The sequence below is a fragment of the Cygnus atratus genome, chromosome 1 (assembly GCF_013377495.2).
Source record: "Cygnus atratus isolate AKBS03 ecotype Queensland, Australia chromosome 1, CAtr_DNAZoo_HiC_assembly, whole genome shotgun sequence".
In the NCBI taxonomy this organism is placed as follows: domain Eukaryota; kingdom Metazoa; phylum Chordata; class Aves; order Anseriformes; family Anatidae; genus Cygnus; species Cygnus atratus.
In genome coordinates this window covers 25,347,358-25,365,414 of record NC_066362.1, presented here as the reverse complement: position 1 = coordinate 25,365,414, position 18,057 = coordinate 25,347,358, and positions in this window count along the sequence as shown.

Here is an 18,057-nt window from a genome sequence, read left to right as displayed (position 1 = left end):
TAAACTGATTTCTGTATTACATTCACATTAGAACTGCCTTAGAATACCACCAGAAATATTTTTAAATGCAGAATAAAGGTGCTAATCCTTTGAAAGATGTGAGTTGCTTTGAGCACATATGTCCAGATCTGTGGTCAATTTAGGCATCCATACTGTAGTTACAGACCTGTATGGGAAAATAGGAATAGTCATTGATGTCCCAAAATCTGAATGACTGGACTAATCATTGGCATTTTATTAATTTCTGACAATAGTCAGTCTTCAAGTATCCAGGGTATTTCAATACCATCTTCCTCTGCAATCTGCCAAGAACTCAGAATATAATATGAGGGCCATTTATTTTGTGTTGATTATGACTATCTGTTTGTGCCTGATACTTGATTTAATCACTGCCCTGAACCACATGATTGCCTTGAGAAAGATGCCATGGAAATGAGTCAATTAATATAAATGACCATGGACTTTGTAGGTGTTCTCGAATATTAGATGAGCAGGCTGGTCTAAAATACCAACTGGCAACTTTCTTAATGTTTCTCTAAGGCTATTTTCAACTCTCTGTGGTGTTTGTTTTTCTAGTCGATTGATTATGTCATTGCCCATTGCAGTGAGTAATGATGGATGCAGGGATAACTATCTGAGTGTGGTGCCTGGTAGCTTATCAACAGTATTTCATATTTCAGGGGGTTTATTGTATTTTCAAAATTCTCCCATCTTATTTGAACAGGAAAATAAGTACATTCTAGGATAACATTTCTGAGAGTACATAACTTTCTTTAATTCACAGATTTTTAGTAGCTTAAACTCACGCGTTGGTCTGACACATCTGAAAACACTGTCACTTTTACTCTACTTATGGATAAGGCCTGTGAAATGCGTGTGGTTTTGTCATATTTTACATAAAATCTGTGTTGAAGGGATTTGTTTGTCCAGTCTCTGCACGGGATAGGAAAAGGGAGGGCCTAATAGCTCTTTATGAAATTTTAATTCTATATCAAAATATGTATCTATGTTAATATCTATCTAGAAACTCCGTTCTATATTCTCTGTGTCAAACAAAGTATAAATTTGGCTTTTTAACACTTTGCAGACAAAAAAGATTGGGTCATTTTGGCTTCTGACAGACCTCTCCTCGCACTACTTCAGAAGGCAGTGATCCTGGCTTCTTGTCATTAGGGAGTTTCTTTGTTCTTTAACGATACAGATTTATATAGGATAATGGAACATAAACGGGCACTGGAAGGACAATCTGCTCAAAATTTCACCTTAGAGCATAGCCATCAGGAAGCAATTCATCCAAGTCATTTTCTGTCTCTCTCCACGTAGTTAGAAGGCTTACAGACTTGTGCTATCATGGAATTTGAGCCCATGATTTTTCTCGTGGAATTCTGGCAATTTTAGCAGATGAGATTTTGTCAGAGTAAAAGACCCACCTTGTTACAGTTAATATTCTTGTGGAAGGAAGGCTCCTGAGCTACTCATTAACACATTTATAAGAGATGATTTCAACATTATTTAAGTATGATTTCATTTCTTTTTATTATTATTATGAGGCAGGGGAAGATATTTACATTTATATAATTAATTGCATTTTAGACAAGGCAGTTTTGTCACTCAACTTTCTGGATTCTCTAAATTTTTTTGTGGTAAAAATCTAGAAGCAGTCAAACTCTCCTGAAATATTATTGCAAATCTCTGAAATTCATTTCCTGTATCCTCAACTAAGAATACTTTTACTCAATTTCTTTGAAATTAAGTTGTAAAAATTAATCCCTTTTCAAAATGTAAAGTTCTAACATGTAGGATTATTCCACTACAATTTCAAGCTTTTCTGTAAGCAGATAATTTTTAATTTGCACAGCAATTTACATATTTCACAGATTATTTTTTTTTCCCCAGAACATGAATTAATATCCATAGTGGTTTAACGTACTGAAAAATAATGTTATCTGTCACTACTCAATTTGTTTTTGTGTGGTTTTGAACATTCCTACTTATCAAAGTATCATATTAAATCACTGCGGTAATGTACAGGAAAAAAAAAGTTTCACTTAACATGGAAAATATGTTCTTAATTGTGTTCAAACGTCCATAACAAAATGGTTGACTTTAATGCCCAGTTTTTTTTGTTTGTTTTTGTTTTTTGGTTTGTTTGTTTTTTCTCCACATGAATTATTCTTTCTTGTAAAAGGCAGAAGACCATGGACAGAAAGTAATATTCCATCCTGCATTTTTTTCAGAGCTATTGTCCCAAATACAGCCTCTCTCTGAAGCAAGCTTGAATGTCTAGGAAATAAAACCTTGTAAAAGGCAAATATACAAATAAATGATCCATGAAATCATTCCTCTAGAAAACATAAAAAATTGTGCTTAAAATAAATAGGGTTCTCTACTCTCTCATCCTTCCTGTTAGTCTAGAGTTCTGGTATTTTCACTGAAGTCTTGCAGTAAACTCAGATTACCTCTCAGCTAAATAATGTATTATTAATAGGGGTTTATGCCCAGCATAGTGAAAATTGATTTTTGATTGACAGATTTGTCAATGACTGTGATGATCCATTTGTCTATGATTGTCTATGATCCTTATAGTTACCAACTGTTTACATTATTCAAGCTGTTCTTTAATGCCAGCAGTTTCCAGTTTTCAAAAATTCTATGAGCTATCCACTAAAGTTACTATTTTTATGATTTCCTAAAGTATGCAAAGTTCTGCCTTTCAGAAACCGGTCATCATAATTTTTTGAACTACTAATATGAAAGTCACAGACTGACAACATCAGAAATGAATATCCATAGCTTTTTCAGGGCATGGTAAGGTAGCCAAAAGGTAATATACTTCTCAGGTTCTAACATTTTCAGTAGAGCACTCCAAAGGACATGAGAGAACCAGAACAGGGTTAAAGGAATGCAAACATGTATGCAAATATATGTGCAAATATATAGAAAGAAAAGCAAACAGAAAGGCAAGAGAGATATCCTAACAAGGCATTATGAAGTTGGTAATATTTGACATCATTTGAGCAGCAGGGTGGCAAATAGATGATGAGGAGAGATTTAGAAGGAGCCAACTGAAAACAGAAGGCATGAGTCTCTTTGGGAAAGAACTTCTCAAAGGAAATAAGAGAGGACTAGAATGGCTGGTGGAGTAACACATTCATGAGCATGAAAGAGATGTAGATTGTCTACAACATTCCCACAAGTTAAGTTTGTCAAAAGTATAAATGGGCTTTAGCTGTAGTAGGTTCTGGTATACAGTAGGTTCTGAGTATGTCACTGTTCTGATTTACCTTTGGAAAAATCAAACACAGTTTTACACAATTTTCTACAACTTAGTACAGTGCAGAGATTATATTTGTAAATTCTGTTTACATAGCTGTATACCATTTTACCTCTATTGACTTCAGTGGATTTTTTAATTATTATTATTATTCTTTTTTTAATCCTAATGTCATTAAGAAAACAACTGTGAGCAGTGCATTTATCTAATGGTTTGTCAGAAGTGTACTTAGTCCTCCTTAACATCAGTCCTCTTAAAAATTAGATTTGAGGGCTAGTAGATGGGAATTTTAATGAACTGCTGAAAAAAAAAAATGAAATTAGGAGTTTACCAATGACATCTGCACAGCAAAAAAAAAATATATAAATCATGATAGATTCCCATGCTGTGCAGATGCTATGTACTATGCACTTCAAAAAAGAGAAAAAAAAATATAAATAGAAGCAAAATGAAAATAAATGATAGATTATATACAATAAATGCTTAAAAGTAACATTTCCAGGCTGTGAACAAGAAGACCAAAATTGTTGCTCTTAAAAAAAAATAATAGTAATAAAAATAATAATATCAAAATATCACATATGCTGTTGTGAAATCTTATCTCTGAGGCACATTAGTAATAACAGAACAACTGATACTTATTGCCAGCAGAAACTGTAGAAAACATGCAGAATGGATGCTTTATAAAGCACAACTATTATGTTTTATAACTCTTGGTATATTTGATCTTTAATTTTTCATTTTGTCTTGCCATTTTAACACCTTTATACATTGAATTTTACAGTTGTTTTGCATTTACTTGCCTCTCATTTTTTCTTTCAAACACGTATTTGTCAGTGGTTACATTGTATGCACTCAACAAGCAAAGAACAGTCTGTTCAGGAAAAATGGAGTGGGAGTAATCTGGCAGAAGCTAGGTGAACACCTTTGCCAAAAATGATGTAAATGAAATAAGAGCTATCTATGTCTAAAGTTTGAATTTCCAGACTAAGACCTTCTGGATATTCAACTGTGCAACAGCAGTTTTCGTGTTATACTTCTGTTCCATAGATTTTCACCAGCTTTAGAAACAGGTTTATTAAAATACTTCCCTTGCCAAATCAGAAACCCTTTGGAAGATCTTACACTTTTTCAAGAAAATGTGTTTTCTTGCTCCATTTGTCTGATCCACAGAAACTGGCAGTGCTTCAGTAACCTTTGGCTCCAGGGTTCTCAGTGTTTTGGTGTTCCTTGGCCAGCCTGGCATGGCTCTGGCTCACATGCTATTGCTCTGCCATGCCTAAGACCAGTGACAGATATAGGTCATGTTTCCAGGAGATGAAGAAATATCTGGACCCATCCATGCCCATACTACACAATGCTGATTGAGATCCTTGCTAAGATGGCTACAGAGTCCGTAACAAAGCATTTGTGTTAGCAGTGGGTAGTTCCACTTTGAGGTAGCCACAGTGTTTTCAGAACTGTTATGGACTGCCTGCATAGTATTGCAGTGTGTCAAATCGATATACTAGACTTGAACCATCAGTTCAGGTGGTTTTGCATTCAACTGAAGAGAGTAGGTGTGTGATGTGACTCTAATCACATTTCATGGATACTTAGAAGTTCAGAAAATCACCAGCAAGAATTACACAACCTTGCCAGTTGCATAAACATAGTTATAATATTGCTACCAAGCCAATGATGAGCTGGAGAAAGTTCTCTGAGTGTTTGGATCAAACTCAAAAACAAAGAAACTAGGAAGGTTTCTCTTTTATTGGAACAATGTATTTGTAGTTGGGGTAATGCTAAATTACCTTGCCAAAGCAGAACTTCATAGATGGCAATTACAACCAACAAGCCTATAACTTTCACTCCGAAGGACTCTTCTTTCTGATTCTGTTACCTCACTGGACTCTCCCATGCAGAATTAGTACCTAGATTAAGGCTTTCAATAACAGCTTGATGAGCTGCCAAGAAAAGAGTCTATGTATAATTTAATTTTCATCTCTCTCTATATTGCAATAGATATATGTTGTGAAGCATATTCTATTAATCTAATTGACAGGAGAGGTGAGAATAATTCCAGTCCTGTTTACGTGACTACAGGTGATGGAAAACATCCATTACATGTCTGTTGTTTTTTGTTTGTTTGTTTGTGCTTTTTTTTTTTTCCACATATTGGTTAACTAAGACACTTGGGCTAATGAAATCACAGCTACTGTTGAAGATTAGTACTGGTAGAGCACTAAATACTGTGAAATGTGTGGTGTAAAATAAAGATGTATTTATTCTACTTGCACATTAGTTACCTGTTATGCAATTCATGTTAGTTTGGAACAAACTATTCTCTCCTACTGAGGGGGTGAATACAATGGGGTTTTTCTTCCTTGTATCACTGCAAATTGAAATTTCATCTGAAATATTAAATCTGCATTTTTTATTAAGGTAAATTTGCCAATGTCTGTTATCGATAGTAACAGTTACACTCTTGAGCCAATGTCTCAGGAAGTAGAATATCTATGTCGTCAGAGTGCCTAATTATAGACCTTTCCTACAAACCAAGAGGCAATGCCAGGATGATCTTCATAGAAATATGAATTCGCTATGCAAATTCTGAGTCAGACACACAGGATGTGTTGATTTAAGCAGAACTACAATGATATATGCCAGTTGTTGATCTAGCCCAGTAACTTTAAATAATATTCTGTGTCCCCTAGAAGTTTGTTATTCAATTTTTTCTAACAGATTAGTGCATAACATACAATCATAGAATCCTAGAATGTGTTGGGTTGGAAGGGACCTTAAAGATCATCTAGTTCCAACCCCCCTGCCATAGGCAGGGATGCCACCCACTAGATCAGGTTTTCCAGGGCCCCATCCAGCCTGTTCTTGAACACCTCCAGGGACGGGGCAACCACAACTTCTCTGGGCAACCTGTTGCAGTGTCTCACCACCCTCTGATTAAAAAACTTCTTCTAACATCCAATCTAAATCTCTACTTTTCCATTACAGCTTTTTAAGCATGAGGTAATGCTGACAGTTGATTAGGGGAGGTAAAATTAAAAGTATGATTAAGGTGTTTTTCTTTTACTTTCAGAGGTTTGTTTCCCCTCAAAATAGTCTGGAGTACAATAATTTTCATCTTACCATTTTGTACCTAATAGACAGCTATCATTGTAATAATCTGTCCATTCCCCTTGAATATTTTTAAAATCTTATTTTGGTCATTTAGTTCTAAAATTAATCCTCATGGTCCTTTTAAGTGGTCCCTAAATTGTTCACTGGATTCAGGTTGCTCTTTCCCATCTACATATTACAATAACTTCTAATGACTTTTCTTCTGTGTTGCTATTTTTTATTATTATTATTATTATTTCATTTGGGAGCTACTTAGTCTTTTTAAAATATATAAATCAATAATTATTGGCAAAAAAAACACATTAAGAATTAGTTCGTCATTAAGAAAGCAAAAGAAATAGAAAATCTGCAATGTGATTAAACATATTCCATAGAGAGTTTGAGCTGATAGGAGTTAAGGTGATATCTACAATATATGATTTTGGTTTTCTGACCAAAATTTTCTGGGCGAAATTCTCACAAATAACTGTAATAGAAGTATTTCTTATGCATAAATAAAATTGGACTTTCGGTCTACTACCTTATCTTAGTGAACTTTCATTCCCCAGTGTTTCTTCTCATTGCTTTATAATGTGACTAATGCAGTATACTCGAACTACTGATTCATACTCAAACCACATTCATGTTTAGCTCAGTTACAATGTTTACTTATACATATTGTAAATACTATTTTTTTAGCTTTTTTTTTTTTTTTTCAAAGATGTTCTCTTTTCCTACCCAAAATTCTACTTTTCTGGTTTTGGTCTTAATGTTTGGACTATGTTTTTCATCAGAACCTTCAATTTTGTTATGTTTAGCTATATTTTGTGCTTTTTGTTTGTTTGTTTGTAATTGTTGTTATTTGGGAGGGGGTGCTTGGGTGTCTCTCTCTCTCTCTTTTTTTTTTTTTTCTTCTTTAGAAAATACCCCCAGTACATTAAAAGGTTGTATTTGCCAGGTTTCACTGGGACATTCAAATACTTCTTATTGTGAAGTATATTGTTATTGCAGTACCAAACAATTTAGATGAGCATGATAAATGACAGCAGGTTGGTTCTATTAAGGTTAATGACTTGATGATTTACAAGTGAAGGCATATTAGAGTCAAAATTATTGCATTAATTGTTCCATTAAACAATGTGAACTTTGAATATACTCTTTTGGAATGCCCTGGAGAAGTGTCATTACTATTATATTAATTGTGACATGGCATCTATTTCAGATGTGCTAACAATTTAGAAAAACTATGTACTGCTGCTTACAGCTTCCCAAAAACTTAAAGGTTACTGTCTTCTGTCAGCTTCTGATAGTCAATAACAAACTGAAAATTACCTCAGACAAAAAGCAGAGCAGGCCAATAGCAATGTATTAATGTAGACTCCTGTGGCTGTGAGAAATGGCTGACCAGGGTTTGGAGACAGTTGCTTGCACCTGTAAGCCACAGTAAATCTACAAATGGATTGCTGCCATCTCATCCCTCTTGGTTTCAATCCAGTCAGAACTGCTTCATACAGAAGCCCCATCTGTGATCTTTGGGTTTCAAACAGATAAAAGAAGAATCAAAGAGGAGCACAAAGATCATCTGTATTTTATGAGATCTGAAATGTTTTCTAAGCAAAACTGATTACCGAGTGGTACAGTTAATTATAGGAAAGCCTTACTGCTGGCATTAGTTCTCAGAGAACAGACTGGGCCTTAGGAAGCAGCTTCTGGTATGAAAAATTTTTAGCATTTGTTGATGGTACCTTGGAATTTAACCATCACGTATCATTAATTATAAAGGGATGATAATATTAAATCATTATCTTACTTAGGAATTGTATCATTTGCCATTATTGTTGTTTTAATAATGAAACACTACAGCGAAGCCAGCTGATGAATGCTGTAATCTGAATTTTTGATTCATCGGGATTATATTGAATTGCTATATTGCAATGTTGTTTGCAGAAATTTTTCACATTAATATTTTGAGTTCTGGGGGAAATAATTCATATTTATGTAATTCATTTTTTTTTCATAATTTATATAATTCATAAATATAATTCAGAGGAGATTTGAAATGGTTAATGATCCCTGAATATTCCTATACTCAGACATACGGCAGTTATTCTTTTCTCATTAACAAGAGCAAAGGTGCCCAACTCAGCCTTGTTAGCTGTAAGCAGGCCAATCTTCAAAAGACCTCGGTAAAACTACACCTTTTTCCATTCTGATTAAGTCGATCAGATCTTCCTCTGTTTTAATACATAGCTTCCTTTCCTTTCTATATGTGGCAACAAGTGATTCTGCTAGCTTTTTTCTGGACAACTCAGTGTAAGATTGCCTATAACAAGTAAAGTAAAACAAACAATAGCAAGGAAATTAGTTTATTTGATTATTATGCTGTTTAAACCATTTATTTTACTAAAAAATGACTGACATCATGATATCAGGGGGCGGGGTGTGGTATAGAGGATAAAAAACGCTTCAGTTTCCACCATCTTTCCACTGTTTTTACAGTGTTTTGGAAATGAACAGCAAAAAGACAAGCTGGAAGCTGTTGCTGCTGATAGGAATAAAGGACTTCATAACTAGATTCTGTTTAGTAGAAGCACATGGATAAGGCTTTGACATGATATGCTGTATGGGAGTAGCAACTAACAAACTTTCCTATGGCAGATGTAACCTTGTAACCTTGAATTGTTACCTGGATCTTGGAGTGGGGAAGAAGGCCTGGAGGAAGGGAGCAGGGACAAGGGAAGCATGGTTAGTCTTATTTCTTCAAAAGATGTGTTGAAAAATTAGTAAAATACAGTGTGGGATTTTATATTTTCATCCATAGTGAATTATGGTTTGTACTGTAATTGTAAGAATAGGTTCGTGAAACCACACTGTGCTTTGTTGGGTAGTGGTCTTTCTGTGATTTCTTTAATCTGTAGCTGGGTGTTAGTCTTTGGCATGACACAGTATGATGAAGGATGTGTCACTCTTTGAACATCCCTTTACAGACTATAGGACTGTGTAAGCTAGCCCCATGTCTGAGCTTGTTCACTAAATGAGTACTAGAGTGTAAACATGAGTTAAAAATAACTTAAATAGAGACAATATTTCAACTGAACACATGACTGCTAACATACATTTAACATTAATTAGTGTTTGTGATTCCTTATGATTCTTAAAAGAATCAGAGTTTTCCAACAGGACAGCAGCTTTTTAGGTGCTCAACTTAATTTCTTAACAAGAACTGTATGAAGTAATGATATTCAGTAGTGCCTTTAAATTGCTTATGGCCCCTATGAACTGAAAATTCTACCTTATATTGAGCACTTTTTCAATTTCCTTGATGAGAATTAAGGACTCGTGCAATTCAGTCTCTGTTTTACTACATAATTTTTTGTTTCAGGATGCAAGTCTGAGCACAGTATACCTCAGAATAAAGACTGTATATTCAGATTCAGTGCCTTTAGGATGTAGGCAACGGAATCATATGGTTCAATGTTTTGGAATACTGAGATATGCCCTGTTTTATTGCAATGGCCAATTCACGAATGAACGTTGTTGAATGCATGAATGCTGTTATCAGGGAGAAACTTGATAATAATATCATAGTTTGAATAACTATCTGACACTACAGGTAAAACAAAGTCTCTTCTTTATGCTGGATATTATTTAGATTTCATAAATTATCACAAATAGAAAATCTGGTGAGAAATTTTTAGGAAGGATTCCATCCTGTCAGAAACATATGGTAATTTTATATGAACTGATATCTTTTGTAAATGTGACAGCAGAAACATATGTGGAAATGTTTGCATGTAGAACAGAGTAAAATGTGTTTTGTTGAAAATAAGACCAGCAATTGTCACAGTGTATCTCATGATTAACAGTGTTGATGTGAAAATGATTTGCTAAAAATTACAGACTGAACACAAGTCCTTTAATGCTCAAGCTGAGAGGAAAGACAAAAGAGATGCAAACTGAACATCTTGTTTTTGTTTTGCTGTGATAACACCTAGATCTGTCTGCAGTCCCCAATACTAACATTACTTCAGAGTGGCAATCTAAAAATCAATAAAACATACAAACTCTCACTGTTCCCTCTCTATTCATTGATTTTAACAAAATAAGCAAATCATTATCTCACACTTAGCATTTGCTGAGAAAAACAGAATTTGAAAATAAGGTGTAAAATTCCCGTGTAGAAATGGCAGTTTTTACAATATTTTGGAAGATAGTACAGATGATGATGCTTTATTGATAAAAATGGACGACTACTTTTTATCTTCCATGAGGTATCATAAACTTTGTACATCTATTCATGAGGAAAATTTTCTTCAGAACAAAGAGGTAGATTGTTAATCTAATGGTTGATAATTGTTGCAAGTAGCAGATAGGATACTTTCTAGAAAAGAGAAGTTATTAAAACTTAAAACATTGAACATGCTTGCAGTGCAGTTAAAAAAAAAAAAGTTTCATATTAGAAAAGAAATCTGTGATGCAAGTGTATCTATAGATATACATAGTAAAAAGATAGAAAAAAAAAAAAAAAAGACAGTTACAGACAGGTAACTTAGAGAAAGCATCCAGATAGGAGAGGGAAAAAAAAAAAAAAAGTAGAAAAGGGAAAAAAAAAAAAAGTTATTTATATTCCAATTATGTCTTTCTTCTGTTATGTTTCATCACTTACTGAAAAGTGTACTTCGAAAGGCTGAAGAGTATATTCAGCCAAATATTCAAATATTTGTTCAAAGGTTCAAGCTTTCCTGCTTTGATTTGTACAATTGGTGTAAAAATGATGTAAGAAGAATCTTCTTTTAGCAATATTTCCAGCGAGTAGACACCCAAACTAGTCCAGAAATATCACAGTTTCAGAATATTTAGAATTGTTTCACCATGTATTGATCCAAAAAAAAAAAAAAAAAAAAAAGACATTTCAGGTTAAAATCTAAATTAATTTAACTTTTTAAAACTACATTACATTGTCCATTCAAATTCATTCAGATTTTATTTTATGAAAGTTCTTTTGTCAAAAAGTGGATGGTGTCCCTGTGTACGGCATTGGGGTTGGAACTAGATGATCTTTGAGGTCCCTTCCAACCTAAGCCATTCCATGATTCTATGAATATCTTTTGGAGATGGTCATTTAATACCACAGTAGGACAACTCTCCTCTAAAATAATCTCTTGCTGCTGAGTGCTAATATGGCAACTCTAATGCCATGTGCCTGCAAAATCCTGTATGAAACTGGGAAAAACAAAAAATTTTAAAGTACCGTCTCTTACCACTCTTAGTTCCTTATAACTGTATATCAGTTTTCTCTCCATGAAGCATTTTTTACTAGTATTGTATCTGAGAAGACTTCAAATATTTTAAACATTAAAACACTAAGATTTAAAGACTGCATATTGATAGATGACTTTTTAAAAAGACATTTAAAAAGAGGTAATAATAGAATAAGCGTACTACCTTAACTGAGAAGAGACAAACAAGAGATACTTAGAGTTGTCTTTCACAAGACTAAAGCACTTTTATAAATGCACCACTTGTGCCTGTTTCTATCCTGATCTAAAATGAGTTGCTGCCTTTCATTTCTATCAGAATTTCACCACTCCATGGGCAGAACATAGGAATGTGATACCTCACTTCTGCTATTGTCTAACAGAGCACCATACGTTAGATGAAGCTCTAAAGAACTATAGTGCACTCTTAAAGTGATTAATGTTAATGGCATTATCTTTAATGGTGCAAAGTTTCCACCAAAAAAGTTTATTAAAAGACTAGTTATCTTATGTATAATTTGGTCATTTATAGAAGAAAAAAAAAACAACTGTTTTCTGCAAATGCTATATTTGATTTTTTTTTTTCCCCCTATAATCTTATAAAGGACAGTAAATATTTAACAGAACAGCAGCTCACTTCTGTAGATTTAGTGAAATCCCAAATCACCTTTCAAATTTCTTGTTCATTTTGAAATGCTGAGAGCATGCTCTGTCATCTTTTTGGCCTGCAGCTTTCATCATAATGGCTCAAAAATTCCAGAAAGCAAATTATCCCTGTTACATGTTTGTTGGTTCTGACCATGTTTTTGGGATAAATTTAGACATCAGGAGCAACACTCAAATAAGACATAGTCTCAGTAGCTTGTTTCCAGCATAATCTTTCATTTTTCTTCTCAAGTGGCATGTTCAACTTTGTCATTTTACTGTTCTTTTATGAAACCAAAGATGTCAGACTCCTATGCATTCACTTTTTATTAGTAAGAACTTGAATAATGTAGAGGTTCAGTCTGAAAGAGAAGTGCTTTTACAGTGCACTTTGATGAGGGAGAAGGGTTAGATATGTTAACTCATCTATTGTTTATCAACATGACTGTTTGGGGAAGTAACAAATGAAAATTGGTCAGAATTACTTAGTTGTGTAGGGTATTTAGATTTCAGAATTATTAGTAATATACTAAAAAACCTTACAGATAGGGATTCTGACTTCAAAATTAGAATCTAATTTTTCTTATCACTCAGACTTATTTCTTCATTCTTACGTATGAAGTAGTTGTCCATGTGTTCTCAAAAGTGCTGAGAGCTGTGGACTTTGACTGGACTAAGCCTAGATGTGCAAATGGATTTGCATTATTGAAACCTGCCTGAGCTGTGATTTATTTCCCCACATACAGGGCACAGAAAGAGAAATGTATACAAGACTGGCATTTAGTGAGATGATTGAGATGGACAAAGAGCCATAAACACATAAGGAACAAATACTGAGGAGAAACAATACAATTAACACCCTATGCCAGATGTTATGCATGTAATTGTATTAACTCTTATAAGAGAGCATGTGTAGAAAATTTATGTTGAATCTGATCCATTTTTTAAAAATAAATACATTTTTTTTTCTTTTTTAGCAGGGACTTAAACTGGACTCCACAAATCCACACAAATATTCTACTCGTTGGAATTTGGAGGCAGTATCTTACTAATACAAACAGATTTCTACACACTCAAGTCTCTTCAGTAGTAAAAAGGCAAGGTCATTTACACCAGCATAACCAGTTACACTGTGGTCAGAAAATGACATTATTCAGGTTCCTTGTGTGTTGAGGAGTGGACTGGTGACTGTCAAAAATCAAATAATATAGAGATTTGAACTGGAGGTTCTTCCACATGCAGGGATAATAAATTTACCATTGACTGATGAGGATATGCACATCAATCTAAAAAATTTGCTCTTCTTATATGCAGTGTGAGACTTTCTGAGCATGTACCTGAGGCAATAAATTCAACACCTACTCAGAAAATTCTGTAATATGTGAAGCAGCTCAATTGGCATTATTATTTTCCAGCAAAATATCTTTCACATGCCCATTGAAACTAGTGGATGTTTTGAAGCATAAGGAGCTTCCACATCCATAAGGACTCAGAAGGAGCAAGAGAAACAGTCTTTGAATAACACTGGTGCCTAAAGAGGATAACTGGAGCTATCTTTTAATTACATGGTTTTCCAGAGTTCCCTCACTTGCACAGAAGAAAACTATTTTATGTCCTTTTGATTAAAGATCATGTGAGATGTTCATTCTTTTGATAAATAAATGTATGTGTAAAAGCTCCACTAAGCAAAATAACGATTATGAGAAACACAAGAACATGCTGAGATGGCTTTTGATCTGAAGACATCTCAGTTGTGTCCCAGTTTTGGAACAGGACAGGGTCTGGGCATGCACTACTTTCATAATCTTCCTCTCTGTGCTTTCTGCTCGCATTTCTCCTTTTCTATTCAAGCAACAATCAGGAGCACAGGCCCAGAGCAACTGGCAATGTGTCCCAATAACCTTGGGCTTCTTAGTGTGGAAAATAGCAGCCTGGGTGGCCTACATGCTGCATACACCGTACATACACAGTCTTGCACAAAGATGCTCTACTTTTGCTAATGCACTCTGATTTTTCCTGTAAGAAGAAATTCTGCAATTGCTTAGTATTAACAGAAAACTTTCTTCTAGAAGCCATCCCCACTTGACCTCAGTAAGACTATGGAAAATGTTTGCTTGTTGGCTAACACCAGAAATTCATTTCTCTAATAAAAGTCTTAGATGTAGACTAATTTCTAGTCTGACTTCCTACAGATGATTTCCTTCAGAAATGGCTACAAAATCAGGTACATTGTCTGCAGTTGAGGGTACTGATTCCTGTTGTCAACTGTATGAGAAACAGTATCCTTTCAGTGTGGTAAAATGTTCTTTATTCTTTTCACTCATACTTGCTTCTCTCAAGATTTTTTTTTAATCTTTGCTATTTCAGTCACATTCTTATGGTTTGTTCAGAATTCAATGGCATGCATGCCATGGTACACAACATATTGTGTGAAAGTTCCCTACAAGACAGCCTGTTCCTTTCAAAGTGTCTGCCATAATTTTTCATTATAGATGCTGTCAAGACTAAATTAGACAATATAGTGTTTGATAAAGCATATTTTAAAATATATCAAGAATATGCAGCTAAAGCCAATGTATATGGATCTTGAGGAAGTCACATTTCTTCCTCATTATAAGAAAGAGTCAATGTTTTGATATATTTTTGGCAACTAATTCTAAAATCCAGACCGTGAGTGCTAAAGAGCTTGTCAGTTTGGGAGCTAATCCATATGCCAAGGAAACATTAAACAAATAAGTAATTACTGACTTCAGGGAATGACCAGATATGAATAAAAATTCCACAAGGAAATCAAGCCCAACTACGGGTAAGTGTAAGGTGAAATTTTAAATCACTTTTGACAAGTTGTAAAACACGGTCATAGTGTAAACACAGTATAAAGTGCATGATGAACTTACTGTGGACCAGTTCACTTGCAGCAGAATTTTACACAGGCAGTACTGTAGAAAGAAATAATCAATGAGAGTAAACATGAAACTCAAGTGCAGAGGCATGCAGAAATAAATTAAAAAGAATAACGTTTGGAAAAAGTGAACAAGCAATTATTTCATTTTCTAACCACAGGCCCTGGCAGTGGGCTCTACAGTTTTATATTTCCACTTAAAGCCATAGGTCTGTCTTCCCTACTAGAAGATAGGTAAGAGAACATCAACACACTGTTTAATACAAAATTTTTCTCCTCTACATGAATGATATATTTATTTCAATCCTTAATAGAATGCTAGCTACAGATCTTGTTCTTTTTGATCAGACTGAAATTTTCACTTTTTTTTTTTTTGTCTTTTAACATGTCTGAAGCCCAAATCTTCAAAAGGAAGAGGAAAAAAAAAAAAAAAAAAGAACCACCTCCTCCTGTAGTTGCTTTCATTTTTTTCATGAATAGTTAAATCAATGCATTGAGAAGTAAAACCTGTATGGATGCAGTCTCAGCAGAGTTTAATGGGTGGTCTGATGCTAACAGCATCAGTTTCTACCATCTATTCACAAGGGGACCACTGGCTGTTCCATGAGCCCCTTTGTTAGTCATGCTAAAAGGAATTTGTATGGCTAAAACTGAATTGTGTGAAAATCCACACCAGGAACTCTATCAGTGCAGTAAATAACTGAAGATTGGAGGAGTTGTGGACTCGGATGAGGGTGGAAAGACCTTGCAGAGTGATCTGGACAGATTGGAGGGCTGGGTGATCACCAACCACATGAAGTTTAACAAAAGCAAGTGCTGGGTCCTGCACCTGGGACAGGGAAACCTTGGCTATACGTACAGACTGGGAGACGAGACGCTGGAGAGCAGCCCCGTAGAGAGGGATCTGGGGGTTGTGGTTGACAGCAAGTTGAATATGAGCCAGAAGTGTGCCCTGGCAGCCAGGAGGGCCAACCGTATCCTGGGGTGCATCAGGCACAGCATTGCTAGTCGGTCGAGGGAGGTGATTGTCCTGCTCTACTGTGCGCTGGTGCGGCCTCACCTCGAGTACTGTGTGCAGTTCTGGGCACCACAGTACAAAAAGGACATTAAACTGTTGGAGAGTGTCCAGAGGAGGGCGACGAAGATGGTGAAGGGCCTAGAGGGGAAGACATATGAGGAGCGGCTGAGGTCACTTGGCCTGGTCAGCCTGGAGAAGAGGAGGCTGAGGGTGGACCTCATCGCAGTCTACAACTTCCTCGCGAGGGGGAGTGGAGAGGTAGGAGACCTATTCTCCGTTATCACCAGTGGTAAGACCCGTGGGAACGGTGTTAAGCTGAGGCAGGGGAAGTTTAGGCTGGACATCAGGAAGAGGTTCTTCACCGAGAGGGTGGTTGCACACTGGAACAGGCTCCCCAGTGAAGTAGTCGCTGCACCAAGCCTGTCTGAATTTAAGAAGCAATTGGGCTGTGCACTTAGTCACGTGGTCTAAACTTTTGGGCAGACCTGTGCGTTGCCAAGAGTTGGATGATCCTTATGGGTCCCTTCCAACTCGGGATATTCTATGAGTCTATGATTCTAAGATAACAGAAAAACAAAAATTAGAGCAATAGAATTATTTAAATACTTTGAAGATTAGTTCCATTTTCTCAGTTCTTTTGATTTAAAGAGCTACCTGCCTAGAACTGCAATAGAAAAACTGTACTCACTACAGATAAATTGTCCAATAAACTTAGACATATTTGTATAACACCAATCCTGTTTTCACAGAAGTGTTGCATTATTTCAGAAGTAGTCCAAGCAACATATATATTCTTTGAAAAAGAATTTTACTACTTACAGGCAGTTTTGACATGTGTATTTCATGTCTTATTCTGTCTAATTTCTAGTACATATATATATATTAATATTCCTGATGCCTAATAAAACAACAAAGATTATAATACCAGTTAAAATTGAAAAAAAAAATGTGATCTACACATCTATATTAATATAAGAGTATACTTGTATAAAAATAGTTATATAGGAAAAAAATGTATAGGACTGAAAACACAGGAGTTTAAATACTGAAAAAGCATAATATGATTAAAGAATAAAGTTAATTTGAATTCAAAGAAATATTTGTACTTACTATGTTGCAATATTTGCCCAGCAACAATTTTGTAGAAATATAGAACAGAGAGTTTTTCAGGATATGAATACAAAGATGAAACAAATACAAGAATTAAAGCTAATCAAAACCTAAACATAAAAATCAATGATACTTAGACAGACTGTTAATTATGTAACTGTTTAAACATGAACTCCCTGAAGAACAGTCAGTGTTAAATACATCCGTGAGAATTGTGTCTACAGGAGGGAAAGGTTTTTATTCTATAAGTGTTTATTTGGATGTTTTAATTAGTCATTTAAGCATACTTCTCTTTGAAAGCAGCTACAAATTATATTGTTATCAAGAAAAACATGCATTTTCAACAATGACCTTCATTGCTTCCATTTTCTCTTTTCTAATTAGAGTCTGGGGAAGAGTCCACTCCAGACTGGTTTTCACATCTGTACTGAAGTGAAGGTAAATTGTTTTCAGTTCTCTGTACAAGAGCTGAACAAGCTCTAGGCTACTGTCTTTCTTACCCCTGCCCTTTTATTTATGCCATATTTAATTCCACCTTATCTGGTCTTCCAGCAACTAAGAATTATATTAGGGAAGTATGCAAGGAAAAGTGAGTTAGAAGTCAGATAGAAAGGTGTGTTCATCTATGGTTTATTATCATGGGTGAAGCTCTCACTGCACTGAGCTTAAAAGACGTTTCAGTGGTGATCCTATATGTGAAATATATTTGGACTCAAATTATCAATCACTTACTCTACAAGCATCTGAGGATGTG